Source organism: Zalophus californianus, chromosome 12, assembly GCF_009762305.2.
Source record: "Zalophus californianus isolate mZalCal1 chromosome 12, mZalCal1.pri.v2, whole genome shotgun sequence".
Classification (NCBI taxonomy): Eukaryota; Metazoa; Chordata; class Mammalia; order Carnivora; family Otariidae; genus Zalophus; species Zalophus californianus.
In genome coordinates this window covers 48,207,548-48,223,294 of record NC_045606.1, presented here as the reverse complement: position 1 = coordinate 48,223,294, position 15,747 = coordinate 48,207,548, and the positions used below count along the sequence as shown (strand labels likewise).

Here is a 15,747-nt window from a genome sequence, read left to right as displayed (position 1 = left end):
AAGTATAATAAAGAGCAAAATTCCCTTTTTTGTCCACCTATTACCCTCCCTTCCCATGCTTAATCACATCAAAAAGATGAAAATATAGATCACTAGAGTTGAATATCTAAGTTCTCCTTTCTGAAGTAGTATCTTAATGTTTTCTGTAATATAATGCTTCTCTAATCTTGTTTTCTGTAACACAGTGCTTCAAGAAATTATCTTACAGATTTCACATGGCACAAATTATAGATCTCGGAGCTCTCAGATATAGGGAATACTTTTAAAGATCTTAATCTAGACACAAATCTTAAGATGTATACATACATATATGAAGATATAGGTAATGTGTAGATACATCATATATGATATATACGTGTGTGTTAATATACATATATGTGTGTAGCAAATACATGGAAAATCACAAATATTTCATGGAAGAAAGTAGGTATCCATTGTTTATTGGGCTGTAATGAGAGGAAGGTAGTGGAAAGATTAATCTGATATGTCAGATACACTGTGTGTGTGTGTGTGTATATATGTATGTATATATGTATGTAGAATATAAACTATAATACTATATATTTTGGCTCTTTATATTATATGCAATGTTAATAAAATATTTATAATATGTAAAATATATAATATATGCTATTTATAATACATAATGTATGTTATTTATAATATATAAATATGTTATTATATATATAAAATCTTCCCATTACCCTCTTCTCATTCTACTCCAATAAACAATGGATACCTACTTTCTTCCATGAAATATCTGTGATTTTCCATGGACTCTTCTCCATGTAATGCTGATGTTTCATGCATTTGATGCAATGGAGACACCAGGGGAAAAAAAAAAATTTGTCTCCAACACTATGAGTTCCTTAAGAATAAAGACCATTTGTTGCTTAGCAGTTGTTAGCATTAATTTGTAACTGTTTCAAGTTCTACATATTTGAAGTCAGTCTAGTTGGTAATCAGGTTCTTCTTGAACTTCAAAAAGGGTGGAGCTTAGAATCAGAGAAAAAAATTATTTTTGAAATTCAGATGGACCTGGGTTTAATACACAGGACACTCGGTTATTTGCTTTGTAAACTTGGATGAGATAATTTTTTAAATTTATTTTCTTCATCTGTAGAGATAAAATTCATATCCTATGGCTATTAAGTGTATTACATGAGTTAATTTAAAACACTTGGTAAAAGGCATGTAAAAAACCTTAGTTAAGATCTATATTTAAATATCTTGATATGATTCCTGTGCTTTAATATCAATTACCAATTTATAGTAAAATATTCAATACTTAAATTTTATACATATGTGGTCAAGGTGAATTAAGAATTTCATTTGCCATTTAATCTACGCTTCCAGTAATTGACCTCAAGTATTACACATTTTTTTTATCTAAGAAGGTCAAATTGAAAAGCCATTGAGAAGTAGGCCCAAAAGTGTGAGAATTTGGGACACAAAAAAGGAGCCAACTGAAAGAAAGAAAGAAAGAAAGAGAGAAGAGAGAAAGAAAAGAAAAGAAAAGAAATGTGCTTCTCAACTTTTGTTTCTGGAAGAAAGATAGGGGTACTTCCATCTGCCAAGGACATGGAAGGGAAAACGGCACATAAATGCATTATAAAGGGCACTGTAAGAGTTTTCATGCTTCAGAGATAAACAGATAATCATTACCATATACAAGTTAAAAATAGTATGGAAATAGTTTTTCATGGAAGATTAACAAGTGAAGCCAGAAATGTTTGTGGTTGCTCATATGGAAATTGCTCTGTTAGATGAATGTACTGACTGGGCAAGAAGTAGTCAGTAATTTGTGTGAGCTGTTACCCTCAGAGTTCAAAATCCTGTACAGAGTGGCCTTGATTTCAGATAAAGTTCATATGTTGGTAGAATTATTTCTCTTTTGGCTTTTGAATCATTTATGAACAGGATTTTTTTTTAGTAGAAAAAATAACCTTCCCTCTAGCCTTGTTTATTATCAGAGTGTAATGTTCATATGCGCTTGCTTAAATGTTCATAACAAGCTTGTACATCCCAAAAGGAGCTGAAGAATTATTTCTGGTGGTCTTTGAATGTGTAATTGCTGCCAGGTGAGGAAGCAAAATTCCAAATCAGTTTAAGGAACTTTCACAAATAACATTTAACAGAGTTATAAGGCATAAAGCTCAATATATAGTTTACATAATAGAGTCTTACCTAACCACAGAAGAGTCAAAGAACAGTCAAAGAGAAGTCTTCACAGAGGTATATAGTAACCTTTTGCTTGACACTGTACTTCTTTAGATTTATTAAAACTTTCTGGCTGTGCATTTGAAATCATGCCTGTTTAAAACATCCTTGTATGAGTTTTCTATTTTGCTGTGAGCGTTTCCAGGAGCATCTAACAATAATGATAAAAAAGGTGATCATCAAAAGGCAGAAAATCCTCCACGTTTGCTTAAGTACATTGGAATAAAATGGTTTTGAGATCTTGGCCAGGGACACTTAGTGTTATTTCTTTACTTTTCAAATAGTGTGTTCAGCTTTTAGGGAAATAAAATTTTAAAAAATTCAGACTCCAAGATGGGTATATTAGTAAGTAATCATACTACAAAATTTTTATTACTTTTCAGAAAAGTTGAATATAATAATCATTTAAATATGGACCTTCTCATGATACCTTTGCTTTATGGTTAGATTTAATCTTGTGCAACTTTTAAGGACCACTTCTAATATTTTGACACAGGGTAAATTTGTATGTTGTGGCTAAAATTCGATCATAACTTAAAAGCAGGTTGAGAAATGTCAGGATTGCCCATATTCTTCCCATATACATTTCTGTACCATTTACTCCTATGTTCATTTTTACATATCTGTTAAAACTTTAGAAAGTATTCTGGAAGATACTATTATGTACAGACAGGTTTCATATGAAGAAATCATCCACTCATTGTCTCTTTGTCCACACCTCCCACACTTCATTAAAACATGTGCTTTCTTGTCTACTTTGCCTTTTTGAGTAGTATTTTCCCATTATATAGAGTAGAAACTGAAATCATTGAGGAAATTCTGAATATGCTTTCTTTGCCATGTATGGAACACCTGTACAGATCATGGGCTCTTCATTTTAGTCAAGGTCTCCCTTTATATCTTTATATTTACAGATACTTTATATCTACAAATAATTACTCTCCCCACCTTTAATACAGTGGTTCTCAACTAGGGGCAAATTTGCACCCAGGAGACATGTAGCAATAATACCTGGAGACATTTTCAGTTGCCATGACTGTGAGGGTGTGGTGCTATGGACATTCAGTGAGTAGAGGGTATGGTTGAGGATAAAGTTGCAGGAAGCACAGGACGGCCTCCAGTGAGCCTTAGTCAGCCCAGAGGGACAACCATGCTAAGGTTGAAAATTCCTGCTCTCACGTCTCTTTGATCATTTCTCCTCTGAATGATTCTTTTTAAAGTACTACTTTTCTGTGCATACTTTGCTGCCTAAATCACCTGATGAGGCATCTTGAAGGGGTATGATCTTGAGTATATGATCTAAATTCTGTACCCTGGTTTCAAACTTGGTCAAGTCATACATTCCAACCCTGCTGCTTTGGGGTCTTCTGTGGCCTTTGTAAGTCAGGGTGTCATCTTCACAGTCGTCACACTCTGGCATGTATTTTGGGCCTCCATATCTTCACAGCACTCCTCTTCAGTGGTGCCAGAGAATTCTCCCTGTGTTTCTGAACTTCCAGCTCAGTCCTGGAAGGTATAGTTGACCATTGTAAGAAATCATTCTAATGAGTTTATGCCATTATCTGTATACCACTGATTAACCGTTTATTTTCTCCTTTCTGTGATTATATTTGTTTTAAAAAATCCTTCCCATCAATGAAACCCATTTTGCAATAATAATATGGAGTGGATTCCCTTTTGAAATCAGAAGTCTTACATACTCGAGGAGCGGAATGAAAAGCTTCAGCTTCCTTGACTTCCTGCTGGATTCCTGAGCCCCCTTTGGGGCATTATCAGAGAATATTAAGATGTTAGCCCTTGTATCATTCTTTACCTCTTTGGTATATGTTTCACCATAAAAATCTTTAGAGATTGTAAATTTTTTTTAATGACAGGACCTACTTGTTAACACATTGCTGTGTATCTCACGCTTCCCTATATAGCACTATGTATATACACTTTGTGAACAGAGTAATGTGGCCAAGTCATCAAAAGTGGTACCAGAAACAAAGTAAACAGAAGGCAGAATCTTAGCCAGGGAAGATTTGTAGATTATAAGGGCTGAATAGATAAATATAGTAATCTTTTTTGCTGAAAATTTATGAAAAATAAAAAAAAACAAAAACTAAAAACAGTATATATATTCCATTCTGAAAATAGGGAACCTAGTCATCCTTGAATCCCAAACTTCTAGGAATATCTTCCAGATGTTATTCAGTTTGGACCTAATTTTTAAAAAAGGTACAAAGATTCGTTACCTATGTCCCATAAATAAAAGAGTTCCTTGGCAGTATATAAAGGAAGAAAGTTTGTTCAAGGGGGTTTCCCAAAATATTGCACTTTGGCAAAAAGAGACTGGGTCAGTGTTAGGAAGTTCATGCTTGCCCTTTGGAAATCCATTCTCCAATTTAGGAATAGGCAATGTAAGACAGAAGGATGGATTTGTGGTCATGGAGTTTTTTAGTTTTTTGATGTTTTTTTTATTATTGGTTTGTTTAATTCTGTTATAAGGATTAAATAAAACAGGCAAGACAGATTCTGCTAGGTGCCCATCTCCTCACTTCAGAAACCCAATTTTATTTGACACAGCAGCATCATTTCTTAGCCATGCAGCTTGGGATGGTCTCTGTGATGTAACTGAAGCTTTTCTGAAGTCTTTATTTAATGGGACCCCTTTCTCTCTTGCTTCCTCCTATCTGGAAATACCCAGTATGCACCATTAAAGAAATGTTAAGTAACACTGATTTCAAAAAAGAATATCATCTCTTTCCAGTAACCAAAATATCATAACATATCTATTAGTTTTAACATCATAGTGACCTCACTATTACAAGTTTTTCTTGCACACAACTCCTATCAAGACTTTGATCAGGACAACTGATTTTCTGGAGGATACGATAGGCATGCAGTAGGTACAGTCTGAGATGACCTTAGGGAGAATGTGGAACAAAAATTTTAAGTTCAGTAGTTATTAATTTGATTGTGTGCATTCCCATTCTTGTCTCAGGTCTTATGTGAAGTTAGGTCATTACTCCGGAAAGAATGGCTCCTGTGACTTAGAATGGCAATCTGTCAGAAATGGTGGAATGCTGAAAGAGAAATGTCCTTTCTGGTCCCTGGAATCACTACATAGTGAGGAGGAATGGAAGAGAAGAGGAGGGAGATGAAATGTAAATGTAGAATAGGAAAAGAGACAAAGCTACATCCTGAAAGAGCTGCAGAAATTTATCAACAAACAGTGCCAGAAATCTAAATTACATTCCTTACACATTTTTTTTTCATTCAAAATATGTGCTTCCCTGCACAAATATGTACTGGAACCTACTCTGGAATAGGCATCATGAGAGAAACTTGGGATGCAATGCTGAGCCTGGGCAGACAAGAGAACCTGGTATCTGGTATCAGCCTAGAGCTTCGGGCCAGGAGAGAATCGCATTAACAAATACAAAATTGGAACAGAGACAAGAGCCAAAAAAAGAGAAGCCATGAGAGCCATGACGGATGGGTTTGAGCTAAGCATGCTCGTCAAGAAAGACTTTTTTGAGCAAGAGGAATGAAAATACAAAGCAACTTTGTCACCCAAGTTGAGATCTGGGTGAATGGAAGAGAGCATTCTAGAGAAAGGATAAGAATGCCTATGACTGAAGAGAACTTAAATTCAAAAGGCTTAAAAATAGGTTAATGAGATTAGAGTGTAGAGATAAAGGAGGAACATAGTTATAGAGAAGCACAATGTGTGATTGGCAAGATGGATCGAGTCATTGTTTTCCTAAAAAATAATGGATTTGGTAGTACTGATTAAAATTGGAGGAGGGTGGGGGGATGGGTTAGCCTGGTGATGGGTATTGAGGAGGGCACATTCTGCATGGAGCACTGGGTGTTATGAACAAACAATCATGGAACAGTACACCAAAACAAATTATGTAATATATGGTGATTAACATAACAATAAAAAAATAAAAAAAAATTGGATGGATTGCTAAAACTTTGAATCTTTTTGTTTTATGCTTTTGCTCTCATGGCTTGGCTACAATAATTAAAGCAATATACACCAGTGTTTCTTATTTAAAACTATACTATAAGACTGAAAATAATTTATATATTATACATTTAGTCATGAAGTAAAACTAATTATTTTCTGATGTCTATGGGTTGCTCATTACTCTTCTCCTTTCTTCTCTTCTATTCATCTTATCCCTAATCATAATAACTTTATTTCTATGACTATCATAGTGTTTTATAAATGCAACATATTTGACATGTTCTTAATTCTATCCATTAGAGAATCCAACTAAGGTCTAATTTGTCCTGCCTTATGACTTGGAAATGGTGAAGATTCTTCTTTTTCTTCACTGCCATGTCTTATGTCGTAGCCAGAATCTAGCTTTCTTGCCAACTTACTACTTCAGTTTTGTTATTTGTCATCTGGTTTCTCTTCTGTATATTAGAAGCCCCTTTTCCCTGATTTACCACTTATCTGAAAGTCACAGATTAGCTCTAACCCAGATTAGCGAACTTCTCATTTAAACACAATTTTGATTCCCCTATCCATAGGTTTGATTACTTAAAATTCTATCACTTTGGGAAAAGAATAGAATATGGCTTTCTTGGTCACTGGTATTGTTTGGGGGAGGTTGAGATGAATTTTAGCAAACTTGTAAGAATATGTCTCTGTTCTTTTTCCACAGAACACCTGAGAGCAGAAAAAATGATTTCCTTTGTAGCTGTCATCACAGGGTTATGGCAACACCAAAAATTACATATTTATTATTCCTTTAACTGAAATCTTGACCAAATTAATATGTTTTTTGCAGTCTAAAAAATGAATCTGTTAACTATAAAACTGCATGAGTAAAATTTGACATTAGTTTTGTGTGTGTGTGTGTGAGATTTACACTTTTGGAACATCCTACAAATGTAGAGTCAAATTACTTGTTCTGAGTTGGGATTATCAATATTTATTGTTGAAAATTCCATTTTAATTTGGAAAAGTCAGTACTTTACCTGACACTTTTCAAGACAATTATGACCATTTTATGGGTTTTTATTTGTTTTGCTTTGCTTTTGCTAGTGTGATAATTATTTTTTTTATTATATTTCATAGTTGGTTATTGCCACTGTTTGGAGAGCTACCAAGTTTTGTGAATGGGGTCTTTGAAAACATTAAATTTTATAATTGGTTATTGCTATTATGTAGAAAAGTACACATTATTGTGTGTATTGATTTTATACCTAAGCACTTACTGAATTCTTTTCACAGATCACAGTTCTTTTATATTTTCAAATGATTACTTTTTATGTTTAAAAAGGAGGATACATTATATCTTATTTTCTAATATTTAACCCTTATATTTATTGTTCTTGTTACATTAGCTAAGAAATTTGGTACACTGAGACATGTTAGGAGTGATGTCAGTTATCCTTGTGCTTTATTTAAGGTAATTCTTAATATAATGAAAGAGATTCTCTCCACTTTTTCTTTACTTCTTTTAGATGTTGAATAGTACAAATACTGAATGTAATTAAAAGTTCACATTGTAGGGGTACCTGGGTGGCTCAGTCAGTTGAGTGTCCAACTCTTGATTTCGGCTCAGGTCATGATTCAGGGTCATGGGATTGAGCCCCGAATAGGGCTCCAAGCTCGGTGGGAATCTTCTTGAGATTCTCTCCCTTTCCCTCTCTCTCTCTCTGCCCCTCCCCCTGCTCATTCACACACATGCACACACTCTTTCTGTCTCAAATAAGTAAATCCTAAGTTCCTATTGTGTTTTTTCCTTAATTTCATAATGTGTTAAATTACAGCTTTTTGTATGTTGAAACTAAACTAGAAATCTTAGTATAAACTCTTCTTTTTCATAATGTATTGTGGTGAGAGAATTGTATACATATTATCACAACTTTGGGTTAACACAATGTGTTCACATTATTATTACTGTATAAATGTCACTTATTTCTAATAGCTTGTTTCCCTTATAGAGGATCCTTTTTCCTTCTGACATTTCCTGGCAACTTAAGACATTGTCATTTCACTAGATTAAGTGCTCACATGATCTCCTTTAGGCTGTGGGTAAACATCTTTATGGCCAGTTCTTTAATGCAGGTGGGGAATGAAGGATCTGCCACCCTGTTGTTGACTCCTTAGAATATGGTGCATGAATACTTACCTTTAACACTGGGCCAGGATCTTTTTCTCCTTGAATTTGTTCACTCTCAGCTGGAATCAACCCAGAATTGTCTTCTGCAGAGCCCTACCTTGTACATGTTTTGGTCTGTGGTTTTTGTTTCCAGTCTAATCCCATCTCTTTCTCTTTCTCAGAAATTCTCCCAAATTTCTAGTCAGATCATAGCATTACCCATTATTTCCCAGTATTTCATATGCATATTTGTGTGTGCATGTGTGAGCTTCCAAGTGCGTTTAATACCACCATCACCACCAGTACACGTTTCTTAGGGATTTAAAATGAGGAAGACGTGTCCTCAGGCTACCACCCTGATCAAGCTTCTCAGTGATTTATTATAAGAAACCCTTACAAAAATAGTTTTGTTCTTCTGATGTATTCTTAAATTATAATCCATTAGATAGTCTACTTCATAAAATTAAAAAGTGATTTCTTCCTTAAAGGTGCACTTAGAATTTATAACACTTTCTTTGAGGGGGGGGTCCCCAAAGAGTCCACCATTACAATTCTTATTAGTTATAATGAGTAAGTGTAATTATAAGTAATTACTTGTAATGAATAATAAATGACTCTCATTACTTATAATCCCATCATTGAAAGGTCATCCTGTCTTGGCTGTTATCTTTCTTATATTATCTTCAAATTTGTGGTGATTACTCTCTAGTTGATTCATTTAGTTTATTCTTAATGAACTTAGAAATGATTCTCTTGGGTTGCATGAAAGAAATGAGCTATTTTTAGATGTAGATGGCTCGAGAGTAAATAGAGGGAGATATGCTTGTCTGTTTTACAACTGGAAGCAAGAAATGGAATAGTTACTATATGTAATGTAACAAAAACTGTTTTATGTTTATTCAGAGTTCTAAAAGATCAAGTTTTATGGTTTCAAAAAAAGGAATAACTTTTTTATTACTTTCTCTACCTACCGCTCAGTGAAGTAAGACATTGTATTTTACATGCCATATGATGTATTCAGTTTTTGAGTGGCACTTGAGAAGAGATGAACAGTTTAATATCAAGATGAGTGTTAAGTCAAATTCAGTTTAAATTTTTTATTTTGCTTATATTAATATATTTTGTCAATTTTGGGGTACTGGAGAAAACCTTTACGTATTTGTCCCTCATTGTCAAGCTATTTTATAAAATGATAAGAGTTATATGTAAAGCAGTTAAAACCCCACAAATTCAGTATCCCTTTTAAATTCTGAATCCATGGATTTCTGTAGAGTTTAATATGGCACAGTGACTTCTTCCCCTACCTCTCAAGCACCATACATCTTGGTATACAGTGCATATTTTAGAGTTCATTATCACCATTACATGGTATTTATTGGGTGGCCTAGTGAGCTGGGTGAGCTTCTGCTGTGAGCTATAAAAATATTATTTTTGAAAAATATCTTTGGCTTCTTGTGATTGTTAGGCAAGTGGATATTGCTGGACAGAGCTCTGAGTTACTGGGGCTTTTGAATGGTGTTTTTTGACAAACAAGATATGTCTTCATGAATTTAAACATAGTTTGCCTTTGGACTTACCTAAAATTTGAGTCCCTTGTGGCTTATCTATATTCACTATCCCTTTTTTCTAGCTTAATTTGATCTTTTGCTATTTTATACTCTCTGGGAATTAGCAATGTATCAGACTGCAGGACATGACAACTATTTCTTTTGTCTTGAAGGGGAGAAGAATAAGTATTAAGAATCCTACTGTCATTTCTTAAGGTGTTTAAATGTCAAGCATATTAAAATATAGCATGTATCAGTTATATTTACATTCTTCTTATAACTTTTTTTTTGGATTCATAAGCCTGTTGTAAGTAAACTAATGTTATGAGATATTGCACTCTGTTGTATTCTCTTAAAATCTTATGGCTAAAAAAAAAAAAAAAAAAAAATCTTATGGCTAAAATGCTCCTGGTTGAAAACAAGGAATGTTTTAGTGTTCAGTTAAATCTATTTTGTTTCCCTCTCAAAACATTCACTTTTTTCCTTCAATTCACCACATAATTAGTTGAAGGCAAAAAGTTAACATGCATAGAGAGATGTACAAGAAATGGTTGCCTCAGAATGAAAATGATTATTATAAATTAGGCTGTTACTATAGTATTTATTATCAAGAATATGAAAAACAAGCCCAAAGGCTTCTTCCGTAATAATTAGACAAAATTCCCCTACCCTTTTTTTCCTAAACTTCACAAGATTTATTTTAAAGAATGAGTGATGTGTAGAAGAATGTCATTGTAAGCTACAATTTTCATAGAGAAGCTGTGTGAGTGTATGTTGTTTTTGTTCCGCAATGCTGAGAGCTTACTTCCAAGTAAAGTGCTCAAATCTAAAACAAAACAAATCTGAACAGGCTACATTTCCTCATGAGAGCTTTTCTTTCATTTTTTAAGTCAGGAAATATTTCAGTCTATGAGAAGACTATATTTTTATAGGAATTTGTATATAATTAGAACTTTCTATCTTTGAATTTGACATTTACTTTTAAATGACTTTTAATACATTCCTATAAAGATTATCAATCATTTTTGCTTTCATAATTTAGTGCTCACTATTCAGTAGTGTCTCTCACCCCTTTCGTTGGACATGTGTATAATCCAGACAGACATTTTCTTTCTTGTAATTATTACTCCTCTTTGCTGGTATTTTAATTATTTATAGCCGCAAGCATTTATTTGTCTTTTAAAAGCCTTCCAATCCCAATCAGAATGAATAAACAATTAAAAGGAAGAAAGGTTTTGTAGCTCTTCTTTTCCTTTTGATTGTGTGTGTTCTATATAACACTTAAATTGTTCTTTATGAAATTAGTATATCCAGGAAACTGGAGAATTATGCTTTAGGCTGAGTGAATGGAAAACATGTTAGTGTTTCCTTTGTAAGGTTTCCAGGGTGTCACAGGAGATTTCTAATGTGCTGCTTATTTGTTCTCTCTAGATCTTTTTCAGTTTATTAAAATGCTGGAACCATAATTAAAATGTTGTTTAGCCTTTCCTATGTTCTACACCTCACTGAAAACATGTCGGCAGAGAAAGCAAATATTCGTCATGGCTCAATATAAAACAGATCCCGCCAGGGATCATGCCAAACCCAACCAACCATGACAGTCAAATCAGTGTATGTTTTGTTTTAATTTTTTTATTTTTGCCTTTGCTTTAGCAACATGACTCTGGTATTTGCTATTCCCTCTGCCTTATCATATTATGGCATGACAGTTCCTGAAATTGACAAGGCTTCCTGCCTATCTTTGCAGTGTATACTGTGACACTATAAACTGTAAGAGAAAATGACATTTTGACTCCGTAAATATTTGCTTTATGTCCCCTACATCTGTTTTACAGAACTCCTTTTTTTATTCCTCCATCAGTACTCACTGAAAAGTGCTTGCTTCTACCTTTTGTCTGGATGTTACAAATTCCAGAGTCAGAGTCCCAATTTGCAAGTTAGGGTTTTTATTATTAAGCAAAGAGATGTAATTCTCTCATCAGTTTGTAGTCACATCATAAAACATGAATTACCCTAGTGATTTTATTTTCTTTTTTGCAGTTGTGGAAGCAGGATATGCATACCATGGAGGTGTGAATGTGTGTTAGACCACATACCCAACTTACTGCTGTTGAGTCATTTAAAAATCTCAAGAGGGATTATATTTTTTAATTTGGTATTAAATTAGGCCCTCCAAAAATAATGGCTCTAAACTTGAAATAGTCATTTAGGAGCAAGCTTTCTTGGATAATAATGTCCCTAATGTTAAACGCTTAGACTCTATAGATTCTGATTCTGGTTTCAAATCTGGGTTTCTCAGTTATTATCTGTGTGATGGTAGACATGTTATCCCACCTTTGTTGGTATAAGTTTTCTAAATAAGTTTGTTCAATACGTCTTTGTTCATCCCTGGAATACACACAAGTGTAACTTCAGAAATGCCAACCCATACCTCTGGGAATAACAAATTTACTAATTAGAGTACAATAGTCATATAGAGTTCTTTGTCTTAATGTATAGAACGAAATACTATTTTTCAAAATTACTTAGGTTAATTGTTTTCTTTGCCATCCTCTTCAGGTTGGTTATTATAACATGTTGGAGTTCATTTGATCTTGTTAATAATCCACTTTGGATGTCTCCCCTCTGACTTGGTTGATTCTAATTATTTATTTATTTTTTGAGTATGTGAAACATCAGTATGGTTCTGAATGTCACAACTGTGCCAAAATTCTATTCAGTTTGGAGTGTTATCTTACAGTCTTCTGCTTAACATTTCTTGAGGTGGTTAAATCCTTATTGTGTGTAATAACTCTGGATGCGGTAAGTTCTCTCCGGTTTGTCTGTTGTAGATTTGGCTAGTTTATAGGGGACCTAATTCAGTGCCACCCTCGCCTGTCAATATAGCAAAATCCACTTTCTTTTAGTTAATTTCTGTTATTTAATGGTGGAAGGAGGAATTTTGTGTCCTTTAACTTTTCATTCTATTTCAGGAACCTGGGTTTTTCCCTTTTGCTTCTTTCCCCTTCACCACTCAGTTGACAGAGATGTGTTTATGTGTTTTTCACCACCAGGAGAAGACTGTCACTTGAAATCAAGCATAATTTTAAGTCCCTTAAAATTGGTCATGCTGGTCAGATGTGTACTCTTTCTTGCTATTTTCACACTTAAGGCAGGCTTACTCTTTTTGGTGATAGTTTTAGATCAGCTTTACACTCATCAGTAGCTCCACTCTTCCTTTTTTCTAAGTTTTTCCAGACTGCCTTTCATCACAAGGCTAATGACAAGGCACAGAAGTATGAGAAATTGCTCATTTAAATTTGGTGATTTTCTCTTTTAACCTAAAATTATTTTGAAGTTCAGAATTCTGTCTTCAAATTACACTGAGATTGTTGTGATTGTATATGGGTGTGTGTTTCTGTGTATATAGTTTTATTTGATGTTCTCGTTTTTCAGTTTTGTTTTTCTTGCTTATCAGTGTCTCTCTCTCTCTCTCTCTCTCTCTCTCTCTCTCTCTCTCTCTCTCTCTCTCTCTCTCTCTCTCTTTTTTTTTTAGAAAATATTGTGAGAGCTGCCTTTGGTTTTAGTTGCCTGGAAGCCCTGTTTCTTACTCTATTTTCTCTCAACTGATAAGTTTCACATCCTATTGTTAGATATTTGTAGGCCTTCTGAAATTTACTTTGCATATGTAGGTGAAAATCTAAACTTAGTATTTTAATTGCTCCCCAACAATTTCATTGATCTTAGAACATTTTGATCACTCACCTTCCAGTTTTTATGCTCCTGTTCTTCATCAGTATTATTTATATTGTCTATGAATGTTACTTTTATTGATTTTCTGGAGACACCGCTTTCAGATTTATTTACTTATTTTGAAGCTCTCATTTTCCAAAGCTATCTGCCCTATGAGACCTTACTTTTGAAATTACTTTTCTTCCACTTGAGATACGTCCTTTACTGTCAGAGATTTTAAGGAATAAACTTATGTTTTGTTTAACGGAGGGAGTTCATATTTTATCTTCATTCTTGATACATAGTGTTTTGTGGTGGGAAGTAAAAGTATTCTAGGTGAACAGTGTTTGTTTGTGTGTTGGAGGGAGTCATTGTTTGCTTTTTGTCTTTAGCACTTTGCAGATACTTCATTGTGTTCTTACTTCCCCTGTTGCTGTGAGGAAGACTGTGGTAAGTCTAACTGTTCGTCCTCTGTTGGTCTGCTCTGTCTAGCTGCTTTAAGAGTGTCTTTTTATATTTAGGTTTCACACTTCACTTGTCTACTTGTTGAATTTCCTTTTCATCAACCTTGGAATTTACTGGGTTTCCTTTATGAATGAGCTCGTATATTCCATAACTTCTGGCAATTTTTTAGCAATAATTCATATTTTTCCCCATTGTCTCTATTCTCCCTTTCTGGAGTTCTGATTAAATATATATTGGACATTCTTAACATTTCTGCCAAATTCCATAACCTCCTTTTACATTTCCTATTTTTTGTCATTTCTGATATGAATTCTGAGTCATTTCTTCAACTCTGCCTTCAGTTTCAGTAATAGTCTTTTCAGTTACATCTAATCTGTTTTCTGACCCATGCTTTGAGATTTTTTTGTTTGTTTAAATTCAGTAATATTTTTTACTTTTAAAAGTTCTATTTCTTATATTTCAAGTCTACTTATTTGAGAATGAAATTTTGCTGGTTCATTTTGTGTTTCTATCTTTATTTATTTGGGTTTTTTTACATAGTTTTAAAAATATTTTGTGCTTGAAAATTTTAATGCTGGTTTTATTTTCATAATAAATTGGTCTTTTGTTTCCTTCATAATTTGTTATTATGAATATGTTTTTCTGTTCGTCTGACTTAACTGACTACATAGTCCATAAAGATTGAGAAATAGGTGTCTGTTCACATCTTAATATATAGCTTACTGTCTGGTATTAGATAAATTCCTTAAATAGTTGTTGAAAGGAGTCCCTATTCTCGTTTCATCATTGGATAAGCTTTTTTTTCCCTCGTTTCATCATTGGAGAAGTTAAGTTTTTTTTTTTTAAGATTTTATTTATTTATTTGACAGAGAAAGACACAGAGAGAGAAAGGGAACACAAGCAGGGGGAGTGGGAGAGGGAGAAGAAGGCTTCCTTCTGAGCAGGGAGTCTGATGTGGGTCTTGATCCCAGGACCCTGGGATCATGACCTGAGCCGAAGGTAGCTGCTTAAAGACTGAGCCACCCAGGCACCCCAGAAGTTAAGTTTTTAAATATACTTTTTTTTTTTTTAGAGAAAGTCTCCACTGATTGGTGGTTTTTAGAGCTCTTGCATATCACAAATGTCTTTTTTTACTTGTTATTATTCTAACAGAATTCTAAGGTAACAGTCTTTTCCTTAAATGCCATTTTCTTATGGTACTTAGCATTTCACAAAAGACCTTTCTTGCCTTTTGAAAATAATCTGTATTGTCTGCTGAAGGCTATTGAATTTTTATATTTAAATTTTAAGGTAACATGTGACTAAGGCTTCTTTGGGGATTGTCACTAATTTTGCCAGGCACTAAATGATACCTCTGTCTGCAATTTCTGACGTTAAATTCAATTAAGGGAATTTTTTTTCTGTATCATTATGACTTCTGCAATATCTATTGTGTTTTCTCCCCAGATTTCCTTTATATAATTAAATTTTTAAATTAATTCCTTGACTTTTCACAAACTATTTTCAGTCCTTTATTCTTCTGAGTTCTAAACATTTTCAAATTTGACTTCCACTAATTGAATTCAGCTTTATATAGAAAAAGTAGGCTGTCTACCACCTCCAATGAGATTTCTAGTTCAAAAATACATTTATTTAATACCTACATGAAATCTCTTGTGACGTAAAATTATTCCTACTTTGTTCCCACTCTT

At 33.7% G+C, this 15,747-nt stretch overlaps 1 protein-coding gene across 1 annotated transcript in view; it reads left to right on the top strand.

Moving 5' to 3' along the window:
- Window positions 1–15,747, top strand: part of CRPPA (CDP-L-ribitol pyrophosphorylase A) — a 294,956-nt gene that overhangs the window by 264,361 nt on the left and 14,848 nt on the right. The window lies entirely within an intron of this gene.